Source organism: Sander vitreus, chromosome 10 (genome assembly GCF_031162955.1).
Source record: "Sander vitreus isolate 19-12246 chromosome 10, sanVit1, whole genome shotgun sequence".
Classification (NCBI taxonomy): Eukaryota; Metazoa; Chordata; class Actinopteri; order Perciformes; family Percidae; genus Sander; species Sander vitreus.
This window is the reverse complement of record NC_135864.1, coordinates 29,955,039-29,970,258: the sequence shown is the minus strand read 5'-3', so window position 1 is coordinate 29,970,258 and position 15,220 is coordinate 29,955,039. Positions and strand designations below refer to the sequence as shown.

The 15,220-nt window shown below is 40.5% G+C and overlaps 1 long non-coding RNA gene and 1 pseudogene across 1 annotated transcript; one reads left to right on the top strand and one right to left on the bottom strand.

Moving 5' to 3' along the window:
- Positions 1 to 2,254: 2,254 nt before the first annotated feature.
- On the top strand, positions 2,255 to 10,663 carry LOC144525023 (cytosolic sulfotransferase 3-like; annotated as a pseudogene).
- Positions 10,664 to 12,079: 1,416 nt separating this feature from the next.
- LOC144525022 (uncharacterized) lies at positions 12,080 to 15,220 on the bottom strand. The gene is made up of 4 exons (XR_013502652.1): positions 15,145 to 15,220; positions 13,210 to 13,312; positions 13,053 to 13,118; positions 12,080 to 12,360 (listed from the first exon to the last, which is right to left on the bottom strand). It is a non-coding gene; the product is annotated as an uncharacterized LOC144525022 (long non-coding RNA).

The window sequence follows — 15,220 nt, the reverse complement described above, 5'->3', positions numbered from 1 at the left end:
TCAAAACACCATATGTAGCAGCTGTGAATCAAATAAACATATTATAAATAATGTTATGTCATTTTTTTTCTCCCACCAGTGTAATGAGTTATGTTAATTTGTTCACAATATTTTCGGGCTATTGACACGGGGTTACACGGGGTTACACGGGGTTACACAGGGTTACACGGGGTGACACCCACCCACCGCCACAAGTTGCTTCCTAATCTGTGGGAAACACTGCACTGGCCTAGGCAAAAGAGCCAAAATGTTTTTTCCTCCTGTCATTTGCAGCCACAAATTGCTTACGAATTGACTTCTTGTCCAGTAAGTCAAGTTCATCCTGATGGACATGACAAAGTCTGTTTTGAGTCATTGTGGAACGGAGCCAAGTTTTGAGCCTGCGGAGGACACTAAAACTTCTCTCTGCCCCAGAGGATGAAACAGGGACTACCAAAAGCAACCTGACCAGGTTTTCCACTTGCCCAAATGGTCTACGTACCTCTACAGGCAATCCACGAATGATCCCTGCAGCCTCTGCACTGTTGCTAAATGAGTAGTTAAGGCGAAACATAGAAAGCTGCACTGAAAGTGACTCTCTGTTCAACTCTGGGTATTTCTCAATGACTGCAGCATCAATCTCTCCACTCAGAAGTGTCTCTTCCAACTTTTGCAAAGTCAGCAAGTCATCCTGGTTAAATAGCTCACTGAGCTGTGCATCTACAATATCCAGGACTTTAAAGAATTCCCCTCTGTAGTGGTCCTTGGCACTTTTAGGCTGATGTGCCTCAGCTCCTTCAATGAAGCGTTTTGGGGGTGGTCTGGTCTGTGGAATGGTAATGGCCTTAACACCTAAAGACTGAACCACAGCCGTCGCCTCTTCAAACAGAGTTTTGAAACTTGCCTCATCTCTTTTGGCCTCGAGTGAGGTCCTAACAACTTTGACAGCAGCCCTCATGCCAGCAATGGTTTCAGTTCTCTTCTGAAAAGAGATGTTCAGGCATTCAAGCTCACAAATCACTGGTGAGGCAAGGATGAGACCCAAAACTGTTTTGCAGGCCATTAGCAGTAGATGCAGTATTTGAGGCACCACAAGCCATCTCCTGCAAGCTAGCCAGCACTGACCCATACTGTGACAAAACAGCTGTGATGGCTTTGCCCCGTATTGTCCATCTCGTGGGACACAGGGGTTTTATTGCAGTGCATGATGGATTCTCTGCATGTGCTTTTGCTGTATGGATCGCCTTAAACTTCCCTGAATGAGACAAAAGGACTCCAAGCTGGTTGACCCAATCCAATGAGTCTCTGATCAGAACTGAGTCTAAGCAAGCTTTCTGTGTGATTAAATTAGTACAGTGGGCCCCACAATGAACGTAAAGTGCTAGTGGCTGCTCTCGTTTTATCAGTGCCTGTGCACCAGCATGCTTCCCAGCCATATTAGCTGCCCCAAATAAGTTTGACCTCGTAAACCATGCCTTGGTAAGTTTAATCTCAGCAGCACATCTTTAACTACTCCAGCAAGCCTGTTGTATCAGAAACAGAATACAAACCAATGAACTCTTCATGGGTCTTCAGGTCATTGTCAACATAACGCAGGCAAATACTTTCTTGTTCTTGCCCGGAAATGTCTTGTATTCCATCCATAATAACTGCATACTGAAGAACTGGTAGATCTGATTGTATCAGCTATTCCACTAACAATATTGTTGCTCATTTTAGACAGAATTTCATTCTGGATACGTGGACTGATGTAGTCTTTCTGGGACCTCTGCAACCATTTGGCTAAAAGGACATCATCCTCTGCCTTGTCTTTCAAGAGTTGATAAACTAAGGAAAGGGAACTAAACAGGCTTTCCAACGGTATACGATTTATTGCCAAAAAGCATTGTTACCACAGAGAAATAATCTACCAAACACAAATGTCCTTACTTTTGGTGCTAATTTTATATATATAGTAAAACACTGACAGGGAAAACTTTACTGCATCATGAGTATAATACATAACTTTTACTTCAAGTAGATTTTGCTGATAATTACTTAATATACTTTTACTTACTTTTAGGTTTGCACTTGTAGGCTAATTGCTGTTTACATTGGGCCCGCTCACAGAAATCAAATACCCGCCCACAAATGAATGTCTGCCGCCGGGTCTGGTCTTATGGACTTGTTGGCCATGAGCCAGGTCCAAGACAGGTTTGCTGGGTAAGGTTAAATATTTGCTATTAACACACTGGTAGAAACACACTGGAAGAAAAGGTAAACACAACCAGGAAAGAGCAGTCGGAGGACATCATCAGTAATACGGACAAGGTATGTCTCCAGTTAATTGTATTTCTGTTTTTCAAAATATGCTTATACTCTCCAGTGGGGCGCAATACTTCACTGTAAGAAAGAAAAATGTAAAAACAACCAACGGATAATGTCCTGGCAGAAAATAACCAGTATCTTTTCCATTTAGTTTACAGACACTACTGTTAACCCTCCTGTTGTCCTTTAAGTTGTTGTTATTTCAGAAATATGGGTTTCTTCCAACCAAATTTCCCAAAAATAACATGGATGGTTCCACACAACGTTCTGTTCAATCCCTGCACTGTTCACTTTTGAACTATCACCATTGCACACAGTCTACCATAGCACCTTATCATGGTCATTGCATTTCTGTGATTGATTTTTATTTTTATTCTTATGTATGTGTGATATATGTGTGTATATGTGTTGGTTGTGTTATGGTTGTGTAAGCTACTGGATGCCTAAAATTTCCTTCGTGATGAATAAAGTATCTATCTATCTATCTATCTATCTATCTATCTATCTATCTATCTGTCTATCTATCTATCTATCTATCTACTGGTTGTACTGAAAAGAAAGCGTCAAAAAAGTCCGGTCAAAAGTTTGGGGTCACTTAGAAATTTCCATTCCACTCCATTCCAGACAGAATACCAGCTGAGATCAGTTGCATTGTTATTGTAATCAGCGCAGCAGTTTTCAGATTACATGATGTGCTTACATAATTCCAAAAGGGTTCTCGACTGTTGTAGAAAGAAGTGGCTGATCTTTAATGCAATATCTCCATTGCCCATTATCAGCAACCATTCATCCAATGTTCCAAAGCCACATTCTGTTTACTAATCTGATAGCATTTTAAAAGTCTAACTGAGAAAACATTGGAGTGGAATGGAGCATTTTAAATGACCCCAAACTTTTGACCGGTAGTGTATTCCTACAGACGTGTTAATTGCTCAACATGCAACATGGAGTTAACATTTGTAAGACTCATAGTCAATGGTGGAAGAAGTATTTAGATCCTTTACTGAAGTAAAATTAGGATTACCACACTGTGACTGCCATTTCTCTCCTTTATTTTACGATGACTTGTAAAAGTCATTTTCTAAGACAATCTGACTTCAGTTTGATTACACAATGATCATGTTTTGTATATTTTCTGTCTTTTTTTCTTCTTGTTCTTCTCTTTTGAAAGATGGATGTCATTCCTCGACCAGAACTGTTTGATTTCCATGGAGTCTGCATGACTCACTATAACACAGACAACTGGGGGAAGGTTCAAAACTTCCAGGCCAGATGATATACTTATTGATTCCTACCCTAAAGCAGGTCAGTACGCACACAGGAACAGGACGTGCTGTGCTTTAAACTGTAGCTCTGGATGAGATGTGTGTGTATGGAAGTTAGGGATTTGGATGATGTTATTTTATCTATATAGACTTATCTTATTTTTACTCAGTTTATATTATTGCATTATCTTTTTCTGATCTTTTAGGAAGCACCTGGGTCTCCTACATCCTTGCTCTGCTGTGTCATGATCAGACATCCATCCCTTTGTATAAAAGGGTGCCAAACTTGGAGATCGCCATCCCTTCTCTGCAGCTAGGTTGAATTAACAATTACATACAGCATTTAGCATACCATGTTTCATATATCATAAACATGCAAACACTTCTATGCCGTGGTGGTATTTCTCAGTCGTTTGCTTAAATCGGTAAACTAAACTAAACATTGAACGTTGAATTACATGTCATTGTGGTGTTTTGTACAGGTTGTGTGCCAGGGAGTGTGTGATGCGTGGGATTTCCCCCTTTCTGGTCTACATATCCCTATATCCCATATTTTTTTGACCAAACAAGATGGCACTCTGTTTAAAGAAAAAGCCTTTAAGGAATGGCAATTCAGTGTGCTTTCAACCCTTTGTTGAACAGAGAGCGCCATCTAGTGGGCTCAAAAAATAAAGGAAATGGTTCATGAAGCTTCATTTGGACATCACAAGCTTTTACCGTACTGTAGGACATGTAAACTGTTTTAATAATGTACAGGATTGGATCCTCCTCAAGTCATGCTCAAAGGAACAGAAATGGCGGATAACCTCTCCACCTTTCCTCGACTCATTAGGACTCATCTTCCAGTCTAGTTTCTGCCAAAGTCCTTTTGGGAGCAATAGTAGGACAACTGCAATAGTAGGACAATTTCCAGGGAGATTCAAACCTCCCACACAACAGTTTTTCACACATCCTACACTTCCAACACGATCTCATGGCAGTTCGTGAAATGGTCACATTATTTTTAATGTATTGATTCGTATACACGGACACGTTTATGTCGTTTATTTCGTGGTGGTCAGCACGTAATGGGAAGCATCTTTACGGAGGTTGGGTTTAGGAAAATAAGAATGGGGAAAGGACACGTCACACGCGGGCCACAATCCGCGATCTCTGGGGGAAGCGCAACAACAACAGAACGGTTGGGTTTAGGAAAAGAACAACAGGGAAATTAAACGCCACATGCGGGACACAATCCCCGGTCTCTGGGGTGAAAGTCCTGTGTTGTTTGACCCATCCACCACCCCAACCAACCTCCCTAAGCGTATTTTCGGCATTTCATACTACTCGCTACCGTAGTCATGCTGTGATCACGAAAGATGCTTCCCGTTGAAATACATTAGTTTAAATAACGTGCTGACCACCACAAAAAAAAACGTAATAAACGTGTCCGTGTACACGAATCAATAGATTAAATAACGTGACCATTTCACAAACTGCCGTGAGACTGGGTTGACACTTCACAAGTTAACAAGTTTGATTAACAAACCACGCTTAATGATCAGGATTTTACGTACAGGAATTATAGGACTGACTACAGATCTTTACCAGGTTTATGTTAAAGTGTTTTCTTGTTGTGTAGATAATCTACGTGGTCCGCAATGCAAAGGAAGCGTGGTGTCTTATTTCCATTACAACCACATGACCAAAATCCATCCAGAGCCTGGAGACTGGAGCAGCTACCTCCAGAGATTCATGGAGGGAAAGAGTATGTATTAAAGGTGCCCTGCCAGACCAAATCGTTTTTACTTGTATTTTTTTTTTTTTTTAAATATGTTAGGTCCATATGTGTTTGTGTTATGTCGTGAATGTGACAATGAACTGCTACCTCCTCTGGCAGCTCTAGCCACTGAAAAGAAAGAAGCGGAGAAATCAGCTCATTACTATTCATGAGCTCTCATGAGCTCACCCAGTTGCGCTGGGTAAAGGATGCTGATAGCCAGGCTCTCATTGGCTAGCTGTTAGCCAATCAGAGTCAAGCAGCTTAGCTCGTTGAATATTAATGAGAACTGGCACAAATCAAGCTGAGTCTTCCTGCAGGCTTTCTATACCACGCTAGAATAGCTTGAAACAAGGTAACCAAAACATTATTTCCACAAAAAATATTACAGAGTCCATGGTAGAACTTCAGACATGACCACAAAGTAATGAAATATGTGTGGCAGGGCACAAAATGAAATACTGTAATAAAGGTGCTCCTCAAATGCAGTCATTCATCGTTTTGTTGCTTCAGTGGCGTTTGAATCCTGGTACGACCATGTGAACAGCTGGTGGGAGAAGAAACAGAGTTATCCAAAACTCCATTACATGTTCTACAAAGATCTGATTGAGGTAATTTACTTGTTTTTTGCGAGTTGTTTTTGTTTGTGTTACTTTTCAAAAATGGAGTAGTGTAAATTCTGAAAGTAAAATTGCATGAAACGTTGTTTTATCATTTATTTAAGTTTGATTACTCTTTTCACTCGGCTTATTTGTACAGCATACAACAGAATACTACTGTTGTATGAAATTGTGCATGGTAAAGATTTGAAAATAGGTCCATCAGATCGCATGTGCTCTTCTTACATGATTTATATTCTATATTGAGTTGTCAGATGATGTACACATATTATATCAAATCCTACTTTCTTAAGACAATCATGGTCTTTTTCTGAGGAAACTATTTCATTTTCTGTCACATTCTTTTGTCTTCTCCTTGACTTTTGGGTTTTGTGACAGGGTCTGTCTTCCACGTATTGTTGCGCAATATAAATACTTTAACCATGAATCCATCAGTGTTGTGCATATTTTGTGCCTGTTTGAGTGCTTACAGATCAATGTCACGACACAATCACGTGACTAATCATGTCTTAAGTAAATTAAGTGTGCTAAAATAAAAGGCTGCATGTGACTGTGAATTAGATGAGAAAGGCTAGCCAGCAGCCAGTTAGTTTAGCACAAAGAGTGGAAGCAGCTAGCTTGGTTCTGTCCAACGGTCCATCATTGCCGCCTACCAGCACCTCTGAAGCTCACTAATTAAAACATTATAATAGGGTGACCATATTTTGATTTCCAAAGAAGAGGACACTCGGCCCGGCCTCGAGACACAAATTCAGACAGGCTTCTCAGAGGTTAATGAACATGCTTTATTATACCTCAATGGTGCAAAAATAACTTCTGTAATGAAATAAAATAAAATCTGTAACAACCTGTAACAAAATAATAGCTCTCTTTTAAAATAAATAAATACATAAATAACATGAAATAATGTTCTAAATATGACCTCTTCTGTGTTAGAAAATCCAGCTTCAACAAAATATCTCTTAATACCTTTTCAATGTAATAAGATGAATAATAAAGACACTGAAACAAATGTGCCAGCTTTGCACACGGTGCACTCCGCCTCCAACTTGTCCGGTCTCGAACGGAAAGGTACGTGGGACGTTTTTTTTACAGTTCAACTGTGAAGCTGCACTAAGTCTTGTTTTATAGTTCTGTGCAGGCTCCACGCAGCGCTTTCTCCGTAGCCTACATAAGTGGCCTGATGTTTATACTTGTGCACTGGTGTGTGCGTCGAGCCGGCATGTGTGTGTGTGTGAGTGTGTGTGGGGAGTGTGTGGTAGAGCGAGGGAGAAGTGAGAGAGTGAGAGAGTGAGAGAGTGACGGCGAGCGAGTACAACTCTAGAGTCATAGTGACAGAAACAAAGTGTCTCCCCTGTGTTTGCTGACCACGGTGGGAAATATTTAGCAGGAAACGCTTCGGCATTCTGTGTGCAATGCTGCTCCGCTGTCTGCTCTGGTCCCTGTGTATGTGCGCGTCGCAGAGTCGCCAACAAGGCAGCCTCTGGGGAATTACGTCACACCACAAAGTACCATAGTATTGTGTGCAAAGCGCCAGTCAATTTAAGTACACGCTTAATGGTCCCATGAAAAACAGTGAAAACCGGACATTTTCATGAATTTATAAAATCCCCCCGGACAGTACATAAAAAGTGGACATGTCCGGGCAAAAGAGGACATTTGGTCACCCTGCATTATAATGTATCTTGTCTGTGTAATCTGTACAACAAAACCTAACCTAAATTAGTGAATTGCTGTTTTTATGCTTAGGTTTTTCTAAGGATTATACAACAGGATCCAGTTATATCTACCCAAAGCAAAGAGTCGTCCAAACCATACGACGATATGGTACGATTTGTTATGAGAAACCATCTAGGCCAAAAATACTTTACTTGCAAATACACATATGGCATCGGTGTATATATACAACATGGTCTCACAGCAGTTCGGGAAATTGTCACGTTATTTTTAATCTATTGATTCGTGTACAACAACACGTTTATCTCGTTTTTTTTCGTGGTGGCCAGCGCGAAATGGGAACCATCTATACAGAGGTTGGGTTTAGGAAAAGATTAACGGGGAAAGCAAACGTCACACCCCGGGACACGATCCGCGGTCTCTGGGGGACACACAACAACAACAACGGGACGGCGGAGGTTGGGTTTAAGGAAAAAACAAAGGGGAAAGGACGCCTCGCACGCCGGGAGACGGCCACGGGGGACGCGCGACAATAACGGGACGGTTGTTATTAGGAAAACAACAACGGGGCCATGATCCCCAGTCTCCGGGGTGAAAGTGTATTGTTTGACCCATACACCACCCCAACCAACCTCCTTATGTGGATTTTTGGCATTTCATATTACTCGCTACCATAGTCGTGCTGTGATCACGACATATGTTTCCCATTGAAATACATTAGTTTACATTTTCGTGCTGGCCACTACGAAAAAAACAAGAAAAACGTCCCTGTGTACACAAATCAATAGATTAAATAACAAGACCATTTCACAAACTGCTGTGAGACTGGGTTGATATATAACACAATTTGGGGTTCAGCATCTTGCCCAAGGACAGGGATCAAACCACCAACCTTCCAATTGACAGACAATCGCTCTAACACCTGCGCCACAGCCGCCCCTGTATACAGACTCCACTTTCACATACATCTATACTTCTCTTGAACATACAGATACACTACCGGTCAAAAGTTTGGGGTCACTTAGAAATTTCCATTCCACTCCATTACAGACAGAATACCAGCTGAGATCAGTTGCATTGTTGCAATCAGGGCAGCAGTTTTCAGATTACATTATGTGTTTACATCATTGCAAAAGGGTTCTCATCTGTTTTAGAAAGACGTGGCTGATCTTTAATGCAATATCTACATTGCCCATTATCAGCAACCATTCATCCAATGTTCCAAAGGCTCATTCTGTTTACTAATCTGATAGCATTTTAAAAGGCTTGTAACACTTTTGCAATGATGTAAGCACATAATGTAATCTGAAAACTGCTGCCCTGATTAAAAAAACAATGCAACTGATCTCAGTTGGTATTTTGTCTGAGTGGAATGATATTTCTAAGTGACCCCAAACTTTTGACCGGTAGTATATATATTTCACTTGCACAGATATTTCAAGGTACTTCACTTTCACATACTGGTACTGAACACTTGCACATACATGCATACTTAACTTGCGCATACATATAGCATACATATAAAGTATACTTCACTTGCCCATGCACACTTCACTTGCAAATATATGCATACTTCACTTGCGAATACATATATACTTCACTTGCACATGCATGCATAACGTGTGAGTAGGTATGTATGTGTGTGGGGGTGAGTGGTTGGGGTGGATGGCGGTTCACGCACACACAGAACTTTTTACTCAGGAGATCAGGGTTCGAGTCTGGTCTGAAACCAAAAGTCAATTAATTGACCTATTGAGTTATTTACATTGACTACTTAAATTACATAAACTTATTTTAACCCAAACCATGAACTTTTCCTAAACCTCATCAAGTATTTTGCTTGAATTCACAATGTTAACCACGTGTGACCTTAACTTGAAGTTGCTACCACACCATGGGACACCAAAGGCCAATAACATAAATGAAGAGGTTGAAACAGGTGGGGGCAAAAATGCATTATGGCAGTCGATAATGTGGCTCAGGTCAAAGCTGTCTCTCTGCTTCAGAATCTGCTTACAACTCCATCCATTGGATGGATTGGATCCATTCTGATCTATTGCAAAAGCTGTGGAAAACAATAGTGTTCCTACCCTATAATACGACCCACAGGAGCATTTCATAAAATAGCGCCCCTAGTCTTTAACGTTGTGAAATGATCGCAGTTTGGTTATGTTTTGGCAAAAAAACTAGGCGACTTAGTTAAGTTAAGGAAAGATCGTGGTTTCGGTTTAAATCGGATGTTACTAAAAAAAATTGCCATTTACTTTAGTCTTAAACGCGACTCAAACCCTGCTCCTCGGGAAAAAGTCCTGTGTTTGTTTGTTGTTTTATATTTCGTCACCTTACTTCCTGCTTTGCTCCCGTCCTAATTACTACCGCCACAAGAGGCGTCGCCCCTAGAAACGTGAATGTAGGTCGCAATCGCTGCTTGAACAAATGACCTCTGGGAGCGTTTTTTTAGGTAAGGACAGTCTCACCCAAAGGTTCTAATTTCTTCTTCATTGTTATTATATCTGCCATTATTGTATTTTGATCTTTACTCAACAGTGAGTATTACACACAACACAAAATGTGTGGGTTGTCCGTGCATGTGTTTGTATGATTTTGAATCTCCCTGTTCAGATTACTTTTCCCAAAGCTCTGTGCTAGCTGATGATATTGTGGTGATAATATGTGACCATCGTGCTTCCAGGATACTGAGTGGGAAATAGACAAACTCTGCTGCTTTCTTGGTTTGTCTCCTTCAGCTGAAGCGAAGGAAGGAATTACAGGCAGTGTGCAGTTTGATGTTAGGAAAAAGAACAACATGGTCAACCTTTCAACGGTTCCATTGATGGATTTCAAAAAGTCTTCCTTCATAAGGAAAGGTACAGTGAATAGTGATACACAATACATGTGACATGACTCCACCTTTAGCTGAAACACCCGTCTGATTTTCTGTGGTTCTGCAGGGAAAGTTGGTGACTGGAGGAACCATTTCACAGGATGAAAAGTTTGATGCGGACTACAAGCAGAAAATGAAGAATCCTACACTGCAGTTTTGTACTGAAGTTTAGAGGCTGTGCATGTCCTGAACTGCGATTCCTTTGATAATGTTGATGTCAGAAGTTTAATTTGATTGACAAAGAGATTGCCTAATTGGTGTGAGAGAATTCTTATTGTGATGTCGACTGATGTCATATGTTTAACCCTTGTTAAATCTCCTTCTATTGTGTTTGGAAATCAGCAATATGTCACTCATATGTGGAAATGATTTGGATAGAACTGTATTGAATTTACATTTGTGTTGTACACAGGAGCGCAGGAGGTGGCTTCTGGGGCACCAGGCCCGAATGTTTTTCAAAAGTTATAATTAAACTAAATACTAAAGATGGAGACTAAATACACAAGGGAGTACACAAAGGCAATTGGTGTCCAGCCCTGAAATCCAGGGTGGATTTTTGACGCTGGTGGGAATTTGGATAAATCAGTAGAGTGCTTCGCAGAAGTAGATGACTATACTGAGTATGAAGACCAGCTGGCATTTTTACATCTGCTAAAACGGTTGCTTGATCCAGATGCTCAGACAGATTCATGCCTGAGCAAGCCCAAAGACATTGTTTTGTTACAATGGTTCACCTGCACCATGAGGACATCAACTCTTATGCAGAAGACGCCTTAGAGTTGATTACCGTCTCCCCCCTGGATGATTCAGAGGAATCGGTAACAGTTACTAATGTTTAACTAATTAATGGGGTGGTTAGTTAGTAGTAGTAGTTCAGTGCCGCACAGGGGCTGGTTCAGAGTTCAAAAATGACTAATGCCTATCACACACTAGATCACTCTCAAAAGACTTCTCACACCTAAGGGCAACCATGTCACCTCTAAAGGTTTTAGTCATATAGTCACTATAAGATTTTACTACCAAGACTTAAAACTAAAAAGTCTGGCTTAAGACAGCTTGAACTGAGTTTTATGACCACCTTACACCAAATAATTGGGAGTGCGCCCCAACTCTAGCAAGACTCCCACGATTTCATTCCGATATCGGAAATGTGTCTGCGACAGTGGAAACGCTTGTAAAGTCATTCGATGTAAAGTCGGCATTATGAAGAAAGTGTTCAGTATGAACCATACAAAAGTATTTATGAACTAATCATTAACCAAGAGTGCCATTGAGTTGGGTCAACAAATACAACTAAATAGTTCATGAAGCTTCTTTTGGACATCACTACTATATAGCACTTGAATCACAGATATTAAGGAATTACACATTAACGATGCATTAATTGTTAGGTCATTCCTGATTCATTCCTAACTCGTTCCTTAGAAACTACTCATATTTTTGTGTACCATATTGTAAAGTGTTACCAAATAACAAAACCAATTTGTTTCAAAGTGAGGTTTTTATTAGCCATAAATGACTGAGGTTAATATTTCTGCCTACTAGGTGTTGACACTAGTTTCATACACAACCACATGACAGACCTGAGATGACCAAACAACGCTGTGTGTTATTCAACCTCTGATGTTCTACAATAAGACAAGCAGAGGAGTCCAAATCCTTCATTCCAGCGCCAAATAGTCTTAGAGGCAGAGGTAGAACATATTTTGTATTTTTTTTACTATGGGTCAGTCCTCAGACATTATTGTGTTCACACTGTGTAGTTGTATCCATTCATCAATACGACTGGCCAATGAACTGATTGCCCAGCATCCTCTTGTGTGTTGGTGGTGCTTTCCTCACCTGAGGTCGTTGCACTGATCAATGAACCTATGCAAATGCACAGACAAACACAAACGTACATGATTAGTTTTCGTTACCCACAGTTCACGGACAAGAGTGGACTTTGTAAATATGATGATATGATATGTTTATAGGACCAGTGTGTAAGATTTAGTGGCATCTAGTGGTGAGGTTGCAGATGGCAACCAACTAAATAATACCCCTGTTACTACCCAAACTGTACCAGAAACCCAATTTGTTCAGTTCTTGTACCCTGATCAATGGGCTATCCTGACCCTAACTATAACAAAGTCAGTGCCTAACCTCAACCATCTGCACACATGCGTAGAAAAGTCAGATTGGACAGATAGTCTGGCTAGCTGTCTGCAGTTAACCATAGCCCTCCTAAATCCACCGGAGTTTAAAATTACAACACAAAGAAAGCGGAAGGTAAGGGACATCCGGCCGAAAAGAGTGACCTCCGGGGGAATTTCCGGCGGCAACGGAGCAATCCCGGAAGTTGAACGTCGTGGATATAGACTATGCACATGGTAATTTGAAACCAGCTAATATATTAATATCCACCTGCTCATACAAATTTAATCTCATTTAATGTGTGGATGTCAGATACTTTTCGTCCTCGATACTGGTGCTTTAACACCCTCCATGTACTTTTACACCTTTAGAATCAACATTATAACATTATTACGACATGACACATTATCTGTTGAATCTCCCACCTTCTGGTCTAGGTCACGCTTCCTCTGGTTACCATCTTTTCCTTGTCCCAGCTCTGTCAGCCTTTCCTACACAGAGAAGAGAAGACATTACTACCATTACTACCACAACCTGGGGTTCTACAACTAATCATGGAGCACCTAAAACCTAAAACATTACCTTTGATATCCACAGCCTCTGTCCGCTCTGAGAGCTCAGGATCATCTGGTTGATCATCATCAGACTTCTTATAGTAATACTCTTGATCGGCGGGCCCAAACCTCTACACACACACACACACACACACACACACACACACACACACACACACACGCTTTGATTTCTTGTACTGTAGCGGCCCTGTTTGTTTAGAGGACCAAACCACACTCACACATCACATTTCTTATAGTTCTAATGACAAAGACAAGACAATAACCAACACAAATCCACACACACACACACACACACACACACACACACACACACACAGGTGCATAAACAGGCATACTCATACCGTGTCAGGCCACATGAAGCTAATGAAGAGAATGACAGGAAGTCCAACAATGAAGACATAGACCCCCCAGAGCCAGGGACGCTCATTGGTGGCCAATAGCAGGCTCTCTATGATACCTGGCTAAAATACACATATACAGATACTGTATGTCAACTGTTATATGATCATATCTACAGTATATCAAACCAAACTAAATAAACATAACTGCTAACAAGCATAAACTTAATTGTTAACAAGCAACAGATGGTGTGGACAAAACCACAGTGCATCTGTAATTTATTTATAGATTTATCTTTATATATCCGAGCACCAGGTGGTGTAGGAGCCCTTTTTAAAACCAGAAACAGGTGTCGCTGCTTGGGGAAGCATAGTTTTTGACACTAGGCGCTTGCAGTGTAATATCTGACCACATACAACATTCAATTACTATTTAATTAGTCAGGTCTCAACTACGTGCTCTAATGTTTTGGTTTATTTTGAAATTTTAGATACCTTATCTATGGTTTTATGGAGCAATAGAATCAATTATACTTGAGTTTTTGACTTGAAGGAAGGACTTTGACATTATTTATTTTTAAGTGTGTCTGAAAGATAAGCAATAGTACCAAATAAATGGTGCATCAGGATTTTATCCACAACATCACCTTTGTTGCATGAGCGAACAGTAAGTAATAGGAATTAGCAAGCAAACCGTATTTGTCTCAAGGTAATTTAAAAATAGGTTTTAGTTCTAATGATTAATTACAGATCCATAAAGCTATAAAGGGATTCTTTTTATCCACGTTTTTGTATTGTCTGTTTATGTTTCAAATGTGTTTGTATGTCTATGTGTACCTGAGGTCTATGTGTACCTGAATATGTTAAAGTGCCCATATTATGAAAAAATCACTTTTTCTGGGATTTGGGGTGTTATTTTGTGTCTCTGGTGCTTCCACGCGCATACAAACTTGGAAAAAACCCATCCATGCTGTTTTGAGTGAGATACGGGTTTCTGAATGTATCCTGCCTTCAGTCTCCGGGTGAGCTGGTCAAAATCGGCAGGGCCATCTACGTCATTGGCTGAAACATTTGGTGCGTGCTAACCACTTCAGCTAATACCACATCAGGGCGCACTTCCAACTTTGCGTGGAATACCTACAGATGAGGGACATGTAAGTAGTTCTATACAATTTCTTTTGTAGATTAGGGTGAACTTGTGTGTGTTGTAGCAGTGTTTTGCCATTGAGAACGAGGTGGCTAACCGCTAACCACTAGCAGCGCTAGTATAGTATAGTATAGTAGTATAGTATAGTCCTTACCTAGCTACTGCGCATGTGCAACTCTCAACAAAGATGGGATAGAAGTGAGATGTCTCACTCTGTAGCTAAAACAGAGAGCTAAACACACAGGGTGAAAAGAGGAGCTGCAGCAATGTGCAGTACAACAAAAATATGGTGTTTTTTGAAAATTAAACCATGTAAACCTACTGTGATACAACCTCAAAATACAATTATCAACTTGAAAATGAGCATAATATGGGCACTTTAAAAAGGAAATAAAATATTGTGTTTTCCTAACAATAATTAATAGACGTTCAAAATGAAAATTGCAATTAAACTTACCTGTGCTGCAGCAGACACAGGTGTCACACTGGCTACCAGCATCACGCACAGCAACACAAAGCTCATCTCCATGTCT